The sequence below is a fragment of the Lactuca sativa genome, chromosome 3 (assembly GCF_002870075.4).
Source record: "Lactuca sativa cultivar Salinas chromosome 3, Lsat_Salinas_v11, whole genome shotgun sequence".
In the NCBI taxonomy this organism is placed as follows: Eukaryota; Viridiplantae; Streptophyta; class Magnoliopsida; order Asterales; family Asteraceae; genus Lactuca; species Lactuca sativa.
In genome coordinates, this window is record NC_056625.2 from 139,652,591 (window position 1) to 139,669,974 (window position 17,384).

The following is a 17,384-nucleotide window of genomic DNA, read 5'->3' on the forward strand; positions in this document are numbered from 1 at the left end:
ATTCATGCATTCGTATTTAAGTCTACTACAACTTTTGTTTAGATTACTTCCATTAAAAAGTAATACATTTTTACTTATGATCTTTATATCCATATGTTTTTGTATGAATGCATGTATGATTTTTTTTTTTTATAAAATCATAAGTAAAAATATATTACATTTTAACGGGAGTAATCTTAACGAAAGTTGTTATAGACTAAAAAAACGAACACGTGTATATAAAGACCGTTAAAATTCAATATCGTATGAAGAAGTTACGACATTTACAAACACAAGACATAAGTCAAACCACAAGACCTACGCAACCAAGCAGTCGAGGTCGCAATTGACATAAACATCAACAACCTCAAACATCTCATCAATGATTGTCCCACGTAAGATATCGTGAGAAAAACCTAAAAAAAATCATTAATAAGTACTGAATAAGTATAAAAACAAAAATGATTTATTTTGAAACAATAAAAATATGAAGGACTAAATGTGTACAAAAATAAGTACTAAATGTATAGAAAATGAGAAATATAATACCCTATTAAGTCATTTTTCCTGACTAACCTTGAGTAACCGGTTACAAAGAGTTAATGTGTACAGTTTAAAAAGTTAAAGGCGGTAAATATGGACAAAAAAAAAAAATTCAATGACTAAATATATACAAATCAAATAATATATAATATATATAAGTCATTATCCACTTAAAAGTTTACACTTATTTTTTTTGGGTTATCTTAAAAGAAACTTTATTGTTTTAGAAATATGGCAAGAAGTTAGTTTTTTAATAATGAAGTATTTTCTTATGAGTATGTTAGGTAGTATTATGAGTGGTTTCATAGAAATATGTTAGATTTCACATTTCAAAAAAATCAATATTTTTACATATTATATTCCGATATTGATTTTCTTAGTCTGGACACAGCAAAACAAGCCATGTTCACTTCCTCCCTGGCTCCTTCGGAAGAACCAAACCACCGAAAGCAATCGTACCCTTTTCTACTATTTTCTTTTATATATATATATATATATATATATATATATATATATATATATATATATATATATATATATATATATATATATATATATATATATATATATATATATATATATATATATATATATATATTCAGGTTAATTTGAGACCATTCTAATTTTATGAAACCGTGAGACCAAATCTAAAAATAATTTTAAAATGCAAAATAAATGGAAAAATCCAAAAATTCTTTTTTTAAATATTATTTTCGGAACTTGAATTAACTTAAAAAAATAAAAAAAAAAATCAAAAAAAAACTCCTGTTTTTTTTTTAAATACGTGAAATATTCTAATACAATATTATACTGTACATATTTTAAAAAATAATTTTAAAATGGAAAAATATAAAATTTATTTTTTTAAATACTATTTTCGGAACTTGAATTAACTAAAAAAAAATAAAAAAAATCCCATTTTTTTTTTAAATGCGTAAAATATTGTAATAGAATATTACACTGTACATATTTTAAAAAATAATTCTAAAATGCAAAATAAATGGAAAAATCCAAAAATTCTTTTTTTAAATACTATTTTCGGAACTTGAATTAACTAAAAAAAAAAAAATTCGTCTCACGGACTCACAAAATTAAGCCGTCTCACATGAACCTAACCCTATATATATATATATATATATATATATATATATATATATATATATATATATATATATATATATATATATGAAAATGATCAAATGATAACACCTAAAAGGTTGAGAACGTGAGAACAAGTATATATTCATTTGTGATTCCATATATTCATTTGTGGAGAAATAATAAATTTTTACGCACAATCAACATGAATATGCTTTTTCTCTTCACTTGAAATTAAAAGCGTAAAAATTTATCATTCCTCCACAAATGAATATACTTTGTTCTCGCGTTCTCAGCATTTTTGGTGTTCTTATTTGATCCTACTCCTATATATATATATATATATATATATATATATATATATATATATATATATATATATATATATATATATATATATATATATAGGATCGGGTGAGGACTCTTTTTAAAGCGACGATTCGTAAAGACACTTCAAAAAAAACTGAAAAAAATTTATAAAAAATGTAGACAAATGATAAATTTTTACGCACAATCAACATGAATATGTTTTTTCTCTTCAATTGAAATTAAATGCATAAAAATTTATCATTCCTTCACAAATGAATATACTTTATTTTCGCATTCTCAACCTTTTTTGTGTTCTCATTTGATCCTACTCATATGTATATGTATATATATATATATATATATATATATATATATATATATATATATATATAGGATCGGATGAGGACTATTTTTAAAGCGATGGTTCGTAAAGACACTTCAAAAAAAATGAAATAAAATTATAAAAAATACAAATCATAAAATTGACCATAGCTCTATATCGAACAGAAAAAAATTGGAAAAAAAATTGGATTATTAAAATTGAAGCATGGATCAATTTTATGATTCATGATTCAATTTTAATCATGCAATTTTTTTTTTCAATTTTTTCTCTCCCGGATATAGTAATATGTTCGATTTTAAAATTTGTATTTATTTTTGATTTTCTTTCAATTTTTTTAAGATGTCTTTACGAGTCCTTAACCGAAAAGAGAGTTCTCAACGGAACCGGATCATATATATATATATATATATATATATATATATATATATATATATATATATATATATATATATATATATATATATAGGCGATGGTTCAATTGAGGAAAAAAAGTTGAGAACGAGTGAATGACTATGGGTCACTCATTTCAAATCTGCCACTTAAGCTATCTACCGTACCGAACCGACGGAATAGATCATATTCATATACGAATACGTATATGAATATGTATATTCGTATATGAATGTGTATATTCATATATGAATAAGTATAACAGAAGTGGTTATTCATATATGCATATGGCGGCAATGGATGGTGGTGGGGTGGTAGTTATTGGTGGTGGTTGGTGGCGGTGGTGGTTGGTGGTTGGTTGCGGATGGAGATGATGTATTCATATATGAATACACTTCGATTTATATTCATATATGACTATTACTCATCATTTTTCGGTGCGGTACAATGAAGTGTTTTGCCGCAAAAATAAATTATTTGTTGAGAATGATTCTCCCATATATATATATATATATATATATATATATATATATATATATATATATATATATATAGAGAGAGAGAGAGAGAGAGAGAGAGAGAGAGAGAAAGAGAGAGGAGAGTGGTTGTAATATGAATGAACATTTATTGTGTGTCACGTGTCAATGGAGCGCGGATTGACCCTTATTCGCTCCAAACCCAAAAGAATTTTACGGGTTTGGATTTTAGTTTTCGATTTGCTCCACTTATAACTCATCAATATATATATACTAGACGAATGTCCGCATGTTGCGCAGAAACACATATATAGTTGAAGTCTTTACAAATATATGTTTTTTTAATATAGCAATAATGTTTTTGTTAAATTTAATATAATAATTCGTATATTATATTGATATAATGTATTGATTATTTTGAATTATATGATAATATATACATATATTATAAATAATCCCAATCGTTTGAATGACCTGCGATTTATATATAAATAAAATTAAATATAATATATGGTTTAATGTTATTTATAGTTTTTTTTTATTGTTAATTAATTTGCTTAAAATTTATTTGATTAACGTTTTAATTTTTATCAGTATAATTATTTAAAACATCAAACATTGTTTTTTTTATTTTAATGGTAACAATATAATCATTTATGTAAAGTTATTTTTAACTATTGTTATTGTAAGGTATTTTAAGCTACTTATTTGAAAAGTTTTAAATATTATAAAAATATCTTTATGAAATATTTTAGTTAAATTGAGATTACAATTTAGTTTTTGCATTTATCACTATAATTTATCACTTTCAACCATTTACAAAATATTCTTTGGTTTTTTAAGTGGAATTGAAATTTATGTTTAAGTTGACATTATAATGTTATATTTAAAATAAAAATTTAAGTATTTAGTCCAAATTGTTCAAAAGTTGTAGCTTTAAACTGATAATGGTTTACATACAACAACATATTAAATATAATAAATTAAGTATAATATGTTAAAAGTTAAAGACATAACTTTATAAGTAGAAGTAAAGATATTATTTTATAATTGAAATTTAGTATATTTATGATTACACTTTAGGTTTGATGTTTATTTAACATTATTAACCAACATATAATCATTATCAGAAAAACACTACAATTAATCACTTTTAACTGTTTACAAAATATTCCTTGGGTTGTTTAACTTAAACAAAAATTTATATTTAAGTTGACTATGTAATGTTATATTCAAATTAATAATTTAAGTATTTTATACAAATTGTTCTAAAATTATATTTTTAAAATGATAATGATTTACATCCAACAATATATTAAAACTAATAAATTAAGTATAATATGTTAAAAGTTAAAAAAATCACTTAATAAGTGGAAGTAAAGATATTATTTTAGTATTGAAATTTAGTTTATATTTGATTAAACTTTAGGTTTGATATTTATTTAACCTTATTAACCAACTTATAATTATTATTAGAAAGAAATTGAAAAGTCATGGGAGTTTCAAATGAATGTGGTGAAAGAAAAAATGCTTTCTTTATAATATAGTATGATATAATATGATATGATATGATATATATATATATATATATATATATATATATATATATATAACATCAAAGTATGTAACTCTATTTCTAAGTAAAATGTAATTCTTATTATATTGGATTTTGAGTATTAAGTATTATATTTGTGTGCGTATACATTTTATCTTTTTTGATAAATATTACTTGATGGCACACATCAGTATTATGAAATTTTAACATTATAAAAGGGCCAAGTCAATGGATGGGTCGGGTATTCGTTGATTCGGTGGATACGAGTATGGATTTGATTATTCAAAACCCTGAAGGTTATTGGAGTAAGGCGGGTCATATTTTTTTAATTTTTTAAAGGGTTTGCATAAGGGTGATTCGTTCCAAACTCACCCCATTGACAGATATATATGTGGGCGTAGGGACCAATAAGATTTTAGAAATAATTATACCATTAAATTAATAAATTAGGGTAGTTTCGTCGTTTTGTTTTTATAAACCAAAAATAAATTTCTATAATTTTGGAAAATCCATGTGTTCACGTCTTCAATTTCCATATGTTTTAAAAAACTCTTCAACAAATCTTCTACGCCTTTACCATCACGACACCATATCATCAATTTAATTTTCCTCTTCCACAATTACCCCTCATTGCCCTCTAAAACCCTATCGACATCGTACTGTCACCCTTAAGAAATATTTACGACAAAATATTATAGCCTAACTATTGGACCGACGGACCACACACACCTCTTCGACCCTATTTATCTTTCTCCCTCTTGTTCTATTAGATCGTCGGCCATTATACTTTTCCATTTCGGGGACAACCCAATTTGCTGACCATAAATTCCATCATTTTGTAGATTAAGGATGCTAATGTATTCAAGTGAGCAATCAAATAGATGCTCTAACCAACACATGTCTTCTAAATATATTTCTTCCATTTTGATTATTTTTATTTTGATTATTTTTTCCTTTGACCACGCTGCTATTCAATGGATGTAAAAAAGGTTTGTGTTGGAACTCGATCCCTTTCCTTCACTAAGAATGAAATTTTGTGACACTGTGTTAATACAATAGACTTTAATTTGTAAAAACTCTCTTTACATATCAAAATGCTTGTAGGTATATAAAGTGGGATGTGAGACTTTGAATCCATAGAATTTACAATTTCTATTGCTTTGTGTATTAGTTTATGTGAGACGACCCATATAGACTGAATTATTTGGATTAGGCTTCACATGAAGTATTATAAATTATAGGTGTGGAATTGGTACGGTATCAATTCATTTTTCTCTAAACCGTGTACCGTACCAACTACAATTGGTATAAAAAAATTGCTACCGGTACCGTACCAAGTATACTTGGTACCAATTTATTTGGCTACCAACAAGTTTGGTTGGTACAAATTGGTAATGATATATACCAACTTCTTTTAATTTTCTATTATAAGATTTAAAAACAAGCAAAGACATCGGGATTTTGATGTGTAGTATAGAAATTATTTATGTAGTTCTTTTAGTTTACAAAAGAATTCTACTGAAGTAATGTTAAAGTAACGTTTTAATATTGTGCTTTAACGTAGTAATAACTATTAACTTATACGACCAAATTACTAATATAATGTTGTTGAAACTGTAAACACTAAATACAATTAACAGTTGATATATATATATATATATATATATATATATATATATATATATATATATATATATATATATATATATATATATATATATATCAAATGAATTGGTTGGTAATGTATTACCATGATATTCTAGTTTTTGTACCATTACCGTACCAACATTGATCAATTGGTACGGTACTACCAACCAAACATGTTGTCTACCAAATATATTGGCTATCAAGTTTCTTTGTTCGGTTGGTAACATGTTGGTTGGTTTTCCATGGTACAGTTTTGCCAACCCTAATAAATTATCTTCCAAAAGTAATGTTTGATTGAATTCATAATATTGATGGGTTTTTGTTTAATATTGTAGATTTTTTAAGAACAAGGTGTGTTCTGCAAACTAAAATTATCACGTAATGTCGTTCACATACACTTTATGATTCATCTTACAAAAAATAAAATTCTTTCAGAATATCATTATTCATCTTAAAAAACAACTTCCTTTCATAATATAAGAGTTCGTCATACAAAAACATGAGCATTATTTCGGAATATCAATGTTCACCTAATAAAAAGAACATTCTTCTTTAAGGAGAATTGCGACATAATGTCTTCTCAAACGAAGATTTTAACATAAGCTAATGTATTTTATATTGAATTCTTTAATGTTACGATGAAAATTGCAGGTCCAGAAGCTATCAGTTGTTTGTCTATGTTACAATTGAAGTAAAAAAAGGAATTTCCACCCTTTAATTTATTATAAAACCATAAGCAGTTGATATTATATATATATATATTCTGCCGCAATTCTTTTCAGAATATATATATATATATATATATATATATATATATATATATATATATATATATATATATATATATATATATATATATATATATATATATATATATATATATAGGTTCATGTTAGACGGCCTAATTTTGTGAGACCGTGAGACGCATTCTTTTAATTTTTTTATATTTTTTTTAGTTAATTCAAGTTCCGAAAATAATATTTAAATAAAGAATTTTTGGATTTTTCCATTTATTTTGCATTTTAAAATTATTTTTTAAAATATGTGTAGTGTAATATTTTATTAGAATATTTCACGTATTTTTCAAAAAAAATGGAAGTTTATTTTTATTTTTTTTAGTTAATTCAAGTTCCGAAAATAATATTTAAATTTTTTTTTAGATTTTTCCATTTATTTTGCATTTTAAAATTATTTTTTAGAATATGTTAGAGCAAAATTCTATTAGAATATTTCACTTATTTTTTCAGAAAAACAAAGTTTTTTTTTATTATTTTTAGTTAATTCATGTTCCGAAAATAATATTTAAAAAAAGAAGTTTTGGATTTTTCCATTTATTTTGCATTTTAGAATTTTTTTTAGATTTGGTCTCACGGTCTCACAAAATTAGAATGGTTTTAAATGAACCTCAACCTCTATATATATATATATATATATATATATATATATATATATATATATATATATATATATATATATATTAACTGCTTATGGTTTTATAATAAATTAAAGGATGTAAATTCCTTTTTTTACTTCAACTGTGACATAGACAAACAATTGATAGCTTCTGGACCTGCAATTTTCATCGTAACATTAAAGAATTCAATATAAAAATACATTATCTTATGTTAAAATCTTCGTTTGTGATATGAGTTTTTTTATCGATTTATAACCGTTACTAAAATTTTGTAATGTCATAATTTTTTATCATACCAATTTTTAATCCTTAATTTTGAATCATAACATCTGAATTATAATATTTATGATCATTTCCTTTTGTATCATATCATTTTAAATGATATTGTGATAGGAATAAAAAGGCTTATGATCCAAAAAAATATATGGTGTTTATATATCAAAAATATTAGAGGAATAAAAATGTTTTGGATCATGACTATGATCCATAACTTCATATGATCCAAACATTTTCTAATCATTTATGATGGACAATTCATATAATATGCATCATAAAGGTTTGTATCATAACTATTAATAATCCAAATTTAATTAAATGGTAAACTTTTATGCTCTAAAAAAATTATGATCCAAAAACTATGATCAATAATTTATACGATCCAATGTGTTTTTATTATGATGGTCAATTAATAATATTATACCGATCATCCAAATTAGGATGATAACTATTAATCACTTAATTTTAAGATCCAAAAGCTATGATATAGAGTTTCTATGATTCAAATCGGAGACATGAATCAATAAGTAAGTTTGGATCATGATATAATCTAAAAAAAACATGATCTAAATAATATATCCCATAATTTTTATTTTTATTTTTATAAAATAACATAAGATTATGTTAGCAAGCTTCAAAATTTCAAGACTTTTATCATATCTATGAACTGATAATAAAAATTTTAGTTAACATTCAACCAACATTTACCATCAATAATGCATTTAAACTCTAATAAGAACAAAAGATGAAATACAAAATAATAACAACCAAAAAATGCGTCACAAACTAGGGTTTCAAAGAAAAAACAAAGAAATACTACAAAGAAAACACAAATAATCAAAGAAAAACTGTTCAAATCAAGTTTACTTTCTTCCATTAACTTCAAAACTATAAGACAAATATGTAATCGATCTCAAAGTCTGGTGATATTTAAAGAACACAAGCTTAAATACTAAGATTTTGATTGATTTTAAAAACTAATTAAGTAATTAAAAGTAAAAGAATACCAGAGATGAAACAAATGGTAACTAAAACACCAAAACTCTTCTGAAAATAGGGTTTCAAACAAAAAAAAACACTATAAAACACAAGTAATAAAAGAAAATTTACTCAAATCAAGTTTACACATTGACTTCGAAACTATAAACTAAATGTTTAGTTGGTGTTAGAGTTCGAAGAAATTGAAAGAAAAAAGCAAAGATATGAAGATCTAGACTAATTTCCATATTATACACTGATTTCAGATGAGTTTATAAGATTTGAAACGAAATTTACACTACAATTTAGGATTTGATAGCAGATTTGAGAGAGGCAAATGAGAAAAGAAGAAAGGGAGCAATCAATCAACAAAATTCTGATGAAGAACATGAACTAGGGTATGCTAATGCATTACCAAACAAGTTTGCCCTCATGTATTTTGCCGTTATGAAGAAATGCGGAAAAAGTTGTCACAAGTTTCAAAATTGTCACCATGAATTTTAAAAGAAAAAAAATGAAATGTCAGATTTACCACAGCTACACATATTTCAAAAGCAATGGTAAAATAGTCATCACGGTTCCTACCGGTTTTTAGATTCCTATCTGATCCTACATTTCTCTCTCTCTCTCTCTCTCTCTCTCTCTCTCTTTATATATATATATATATATATATATATATAGTTAGGATTTTGTGCACTATAACACTCCTATGATGCACATACAACCCTAGATGATTTGGATCTAAGTTTTCTCTAATTATACATGCAATTTCATTTTTCCAAAGCATACACCCTAACTAGAATGCAATTAGAGATATATAACATAAAACCAAGTTAGATGAATACCTCTTGATGTAGCTTGTCGTTCTTTGCCTTTAAAAGCTTTAGCACCTCAAACATGATGCCTCTAATGTGTCACAAACACCAAGTGCAAGAGGAGGCTTAAGAGAGAGAGAGAGAGAGAGAGAGAGAGAGAGAGAGGCTAGGTAACACCAAAATCGTTTATGGTTCTTCTTTAGAATGCATGGGGCCGCTTTTAGGGGTTAAGGGGTTGCTTTTATAGTGTGGCAAAGACTAGGGTTTCTTCCATGCAAACCCTAATTCACCATGACCCTTCATATTTCTTAGGCCTTATGGGTTAAACCTTTATAGACTATCATATAGGTTTAACACATCCCTAATCAACCATGGATCATTAGCCCAAACTATAAGTATTACTGATTTACTTAATCAGTCCCCGTAAATTTAATTAGTCTCTTTTGATCACTAAGTTAATTCTTGATCAATACTAATTAAATAATATGATTTCTCAATTAATATAGTATACTTCTAGTATATTAATAAATTAAAAATAACCTCTTTCTCAAAAGTCCATCAAATCCAAAGCATCACATTTCAGTCGATTTATGACAATAAAGTTTGGAACTTGGTTGACAATGTACTAGGTCGTAAGACAGTTGGGCGCAAATGGATATTGAAGAAGAACACCGACATGGACGGGAAAGTACACACATATAGCACCATTTTCACATTTTTCCTAAAGTTACTTTTCAATTTCATTATAATTATTAATGAGGATTAATGTCATATCCTACCCGTTTGGCTAACGACCCTCCATTACTCAAGGGAGCGGTGGGTGACATTGGACACCCATTCAATCGCCATTTTATATGCAATTTCCTTATACCTCCCTTATAGACCAGCTTCGTGAATGAGGCCTACTAACGTTAAGACTAACTTGTCTTGTATATATATATATATATATATATATATATATATATATATATATATATATATATATATATATATATATATATATATATATATATATATATATATATAAACTTTTAATATTATAATAGTATAAGGGTTGAATTTTAAACTTTTAAAATCCTAGGGTTTGGAATTAAATGTTTCATTAATGAGACTTTACAAATTCCAAAAGTTGAGGGTAAGTTTTGAAACTCTTCAAAACTATTGGTCTCCATAAGTTATGAGTTAATGCATTTCTTATGAATGAGACTTTTCAATTTCCATAACTTGAGGACAAGTTATTGAATTCTTTAAAAGCATTAAGATCAATTTTAACCAATAAAATTATCATGTAAGTTGTCACTGATCTAATCTAACTCATAAGACAAGGCAATTCAAATCAAATAATACAAATAATCACCATGTCGTGGTCACATTCACCACGTCGTGGTCATTATTCAGATTCCAAAGAAAACGATTTTCTTGCTTTGAACAATTACCAATGCATCAATATAACAATTACATGTTGAACTATGGTGATTTAGTTCAAGGAGCACTCACATTATAATCACTATTGAATTCTTACCATTATCTTCATTTTATAAACTTATAGTTGAAAGATGCCTCCTCGTAAACCCAACAGACGCAATCCGCCAATAACTCCAACTCAACCACCACCTCCACCTCAATTTGATCCGGTAGTTTTTCAAGCTGCAGTGACCGCGAATGTAACGACAACCTTAAATCAGATCAACATAGTGGGGGTGGAACGGGTATTAACTCCACCCAAGGTGATAGTGATGGATGCCGAAGGGAGTGTTCATACAAGGACTTCACCAACTGCAAACCCAAAGCCTTTAACGGTAGCGGTGGAATCATTGCTCTGTCGCAATGGTTTGAGAAAAGAGAGTTTATCTTCGAGATCTGCTCCTGCCCCGAAGGAAGCAAAGTAAAATTTACTGCCTGCACCTTCTCCAACCGGGCCCTCACATGGTTGAATGGCCATGTCAAGTCACTTACACTCATAGTAGCTAACTTAATAGGCTGGGAGACGCTAAAGGACCTGGTGAGAGGGGAGTACTGCCCGAGGGGCAAGGTATAAAAATTAGAACAAGAACTTTGGGGCCTTACCATGAAAGGCTCTGACATAGTAGCGTACACTAATAGGTCAGTGATCTTGCTGCTCTATGTTTGGGGATGGTTCCCACGGAAAGCAAGAAAATCGAGAGGTAGATCTGGAGATTGTTGCCTCAATTTCAAGGGAACATATTGTCTTTAAACCCCTCTACATTAGATAGTGCCAAACGACTGGCACAGAGACTCATCGATCATGGACTCTGTCCACAAGCAACAACCCCTGCTGTCCTAGAGCCAGCCAAAGCAAATGACAACAAAGTTTTGGGACAAAAGAAGAACCAATCAGCGCCAGAACTTCGCCAAGAAACAACAAATTGTGGTTGTTCATGCCGCAACAACCCTTATTGTCCCTGCACCAACAAAGCAGTACGCTGGAAGTCGTTCGAAATGCAACAAGTGCAACTTCGATCATAATGGATCTTGTCGAGAGATGCAATGTGCCAACTACAATAGCAACCGACACACTGCCCGTTTCTGTAAGGCACCAGCAAGACCAATCACCCAGGTCCCTGGTATTGGAGTAGGCCAGGCCTGCTACGGGTGTGGTGAAGTTGGACACTACAAATGGAACTTTCTAAAGGTGGGGATTGTTGGTGGAGTAGGGAGAGTTTTGGCGACTGACCATGAGGAAACTATGACAGACCCTACGGTGGTCACGGATACGTTTCTCCTCGATAACTCTTATGCACACATACTATTTGATAGTGAAGCTGAGAGGATTTTCGTGAATTAAAAATATAAACACTTACTTAAACAACAACCACAAGCACTACGAGAAACCTTCACCGTAGAAATGGCTAACGGGAAGACTGAGAGCACTAACGATATATACATAGGATGCACCCTCACTCTAGATAGCTATTCATTTCAAATCGACCTCATGCATGTCTCAATTAAAAGTTTCGACGTCATTATCGGCATGTATTGGTTGAGTCTTCATCATGTTGAAATCATGTGTTTTGAGAAAGCCATTCTTCTTAATCTACCGAATAGAAAAACCCTAGTTATCTATGGCGACAAACAAGGCACGAACCTTCGAATCATCTCGAGTATTCAAGCCTAGAAGTACTTACGAAAGGAATATTATATGTTCATTGCTCACGTGGTTAATGTGAGCCAAAAGGTGAATGACATAAAGAACATCCCAGAAGTCTGTGACTTTCCCAGCATCTTTCCGGAAGATATTCCAGGATTACCACCACAACGTCAAGTCGAGTTTAGAATCGCCTTACCGACTAGCACCAACTGAGATGTAGGAACTAGCCAGTCAACTGAACGAACTTCTCCGCAAAGGATTTATTAGACCAAGCTTCTCACACTGGGGAGCATCGGTCTTGTTCGTGAAGAAGAAGGATGGATCCTTTCGTATGTGCATCGACTATAGCGAGCTAAACAAACTTACTGTTAAGAATTGATACCCTCTACCACGGATAGACGACTTATTCGACCAACTTCAAGGAGCAAGCTACTTTTCAAAGAATGACTTAAGATCCAGGTATCACCAGTTATAGGTTTTAGAGGAAGATGTTCCCAAAACATCCTTCCGAACTCGTTATGGTCTCTACAAGTTTGTAGTGATGCCTTTCGGATTAACCAGTGCACCCACGGTGTTCATGAACTTAATGAATCAGGTGTACTATCCTTACTTAGATAAGTTCGTGATAGTATTCATCGATGACATACTTATCTACTCACACAGTAAGGAGGAACATAGTCAACAGTTACGACAAATCTTGGAAACACTACGAGCAAAGAAGCTTTATGTGAAGTTCTCTAAATGCGAATTTTGGATTCAAAGAGTCAAATTCTTGGGTCGCGTGGTTAGAAAAGAGGGAATTCACATGGACCCTTCCAAAATCAAGTCCATCGAGAACTGGTCGGAACCAAGGACGACTATGGAAATCCATCAATTCTTAGGCCTCGCTGGCTACTATCGCAAATTCATTCAATTTTCAAAGATTACGAAACCACTTACCACATTGACCCAGAAAAGGGTGACCTTTGACTAGGAAGAGAAACAAGAAAAGGCATTCCAAATGCTGAAGCAAGCCTTATGCAGCGCACCTATATTGTCCCTCCCAGAAAGGATAGAAGATTTCGTGGTATACTGCGATGCATCCAACCAAGGGCTTGGTGTGTACTTATGCAATGGGGAAAGGTCATCATATATACCTCAAGACAGCTTAAGACACACGAAGTCAACTACACTACTCATGATCTGGAGTTAAGAGCAATAGTATTTTCTCTGAAAATCTGGAGACTCTACATGTATGGTACGAAGAGCACTATCTTTACAGACCACAAAAGTCTCCAACATATATTCAACCATAAGGAGCTCAACATGAGACAACGATGATGGGTCGAGCTACTAAATGACTACGAATGCGAAATTCGTTATCATCCCGGTAAAGCCAATGTAGTAGCTGACGCCCTAAGTCGGAAAGAGTAATCAGGACGTAGAGTCAAGGCATTGAGTATGACAATCCATTCACATCTATCCACACAAATTAAGGAGGCTCAACAGGAAGCCTTAAAGCCTGAAAATGTGGCAAGTGAATCCCTGAGAGGGATGGATAAGAACTTAGAAGTCAAGGGTGATGGAGTCTTATCCCTCATGGATCGGATCTGGATACTGAAACTCAGTGGTTTCAAAGACGTTGTCATGAACGAAGCACAAAATACTCGATACTCCGTTCATCCAGGTTCAGACAAGATGTATCTGGATCTCAAAAGGTTATATTGTTGGCCTAACATGAAAGCAGAGATTGCTGCCTTCGTGGGCAAGTGTCTTACTTGTGCCAAGGTTAAGGTAGAATACCAAAAGCCCTCAGGTTTACTCCAACAACCGGAGATACCAGAGTGGAAGTAGGAGCGGATTACAATGGATTTCATAACCAAGTTGCCCAAGACAACGGGTGGTCTCGATACCATTTGGGTTATCATTGACCGGAGTAACTAAGTCTGTGCACTTCCTACCAATCAAAGAAACCAACAAGATGGAGAAACTGACCAGAACATACATTAGAGAGATCGTACGACTGCATGGTGTTCCTATATCTATTATCACCGATAGAGATAGTAGATTCACCTCAAGATTCCGGAAGTCGCTACAAAAATCCCTGGGAACTAGGCTAGACATGAGTATAGCCTATCACCCACAAACTGATGGACAGAGTGAGAGGACTATACAAACAATGGAAGACATCCGGAGAGCTTGTATGATCAACTTTGGTAAAGCATGGGATATCCATTTACCATTGGTCGAGTTTTCATACAACAAAAACTACCATACCAGTATCAAAGTTGCTCCATTCGAAGCCCTCTATGGCTGGAAGTACATATCCCCTCTGTGTTGGGCTGAGGTGGGTGACACGTAACTAGCTAAAGGACAAGTTCCTGAAAACACTCTCATTGGTCTGGAAATCACCAGAGAGACAACAAAAAAGATTGTGCAAATTCGCGAGCGATTGAAAGTCTCTACAGATCGACAGAAAAGCTACGCAGACAAAAGACGAAAAGCCTTGGAATTTCAGGTTAGTGACTTTGTTTTATTGTAGGTCTCACCTTAGAAGGGCATGATCCACCTCGGAAAGCGTGGTAAACTAAATCCAAGGTACATTGGGAATTTTGAGATTCTCGGTAGAATCGACCTTGTAGCTTAGAAACTCCGACTACCTCAAGAACATAGCAACATACACCTTACCTTCCATGTACCAACCTAAAGAAGTGTCTATCTGATAAGACTCTTATTATCCCACTCGATAAAATCGAGATCAATGACAGCCTCAACTTCGTGGAATAACCACTAGAAATCATGGATAGGGAAGTCAAGCAAACCAAACAAAGCCGTATCCCAATAGTGAAGGTTCGTTGGAATGCAAAATGAGGATCTGAATTCACTTGGGAGTGATAGGATCAAATGAAACATAAGTATCCGCATCTTTTCCCTTAGTCCATGTGTATCTCTTAGATTTAATTTCGGGACAAAATTCCCTATAACGGGGGATGATGTGATAACCCTTTATTTTCATTATTGTAAAAGTCAAACTAAGTCAAACTTATTGTTTTGATTTACTTATTTAAGGTTAGATTGTTTTCATTATTGTAAAAGTCAAACTAAGTCAAAATTATTGTTTTGATTTACTTATTTAAGGTTAGATTGATAACCTATATGTGTTTAAAAGCCTTTTATTATAAGCGTAATGCTTCATCCGGGAAGTCTCGCATGGCCCACAAACTCTCGGTTCGCAACCGAGAACCTACTTTGGACCGCAAACACGCTTCGGACCACAAACCCTTAGATCGCAACCGAAAACTCCTTTCTGACTGCAAACTTCGGTCTTATCCACTTGGTGCAAGAACCAATGCATGTGTTCCATCATCAGTTTTGGCCCTATACATATGGGGGGACCGAAAACACCTCATCACTTCTACCATTCCAGCCGAAAACACACTTTTACTCTCAAGAACACCAACCGAAAACCCCTTATTCTGTCTCAACTATCATCAAAAATCCTTTGTATCTCCTTCGGATCTTGCTTAGAACAACAAGTGTTCTTCATTTCATCAAGATCCTCAGCCAAAAACCCTTGAATCTCCTTGGTTTCACCAAGAACACCAAGATCCTCATTGCAGCCTTCCTAAATCGCTTCTAACACTCATATGTGTAAGTGTAACTTAAAAATTAGTCTATTTCCTTAATGTACTTGCAATTATATTCACTAATTGTATACACATATATTGCATGGAATGCTTTTAGGACTTGTTTTTGCCTCGAGATCTAACTTGTGGAAAACATCCTATATCTAACCTTTAAACGAATCACTCACATAAGGTGAGTTCATACCCCTGCAATTTACCTTTTTCAGTGTTTTTAAGGGGGGGGGGGGGGAATACAAGTAGAACACAATTTAATTGTGTTAACTCTTAAATGTGAAAACAAAACAAACGAAGGATGTCTTATGCTTATAAATATTGTTAAAATCATTTCAAAACTCTTTTAAACTATTTTAGATTTTTGTTTATATCAAAATCATATTCGTTTGTATATTTATGTATAATCATGCTTTAACGGACTTAGGACTATTGATAAATACCGTAACTCATGTTCCTTGTTTGGTTGTGGGCTTAGGGTAGGATCACTAGTCTAACTGTCGGCTAAATCATAATTATATATGCTAAATATGTACATGAATATTAAATCTCATTTTCAAAGACATACTTAACTCAGTTGCATTTGTTGGGTAATTGAGTCTTTTCTCCAAATCCTTTACAGTTCAAACAAAACGTACCAGTAAACTATAATAGGTATAGTTTAGAGAATCAATTCATACTATTTTCTAGATTAGAGAAACAATACATGAATCAATACCTTTATACTACCACATATCATTACAAAGTATACTATTCATTTACAAGAACAAGAAGGAACTTACATACTATATGTTAACAAGTTAACTAGAATGTGAAATACTATTTCATGGCATAG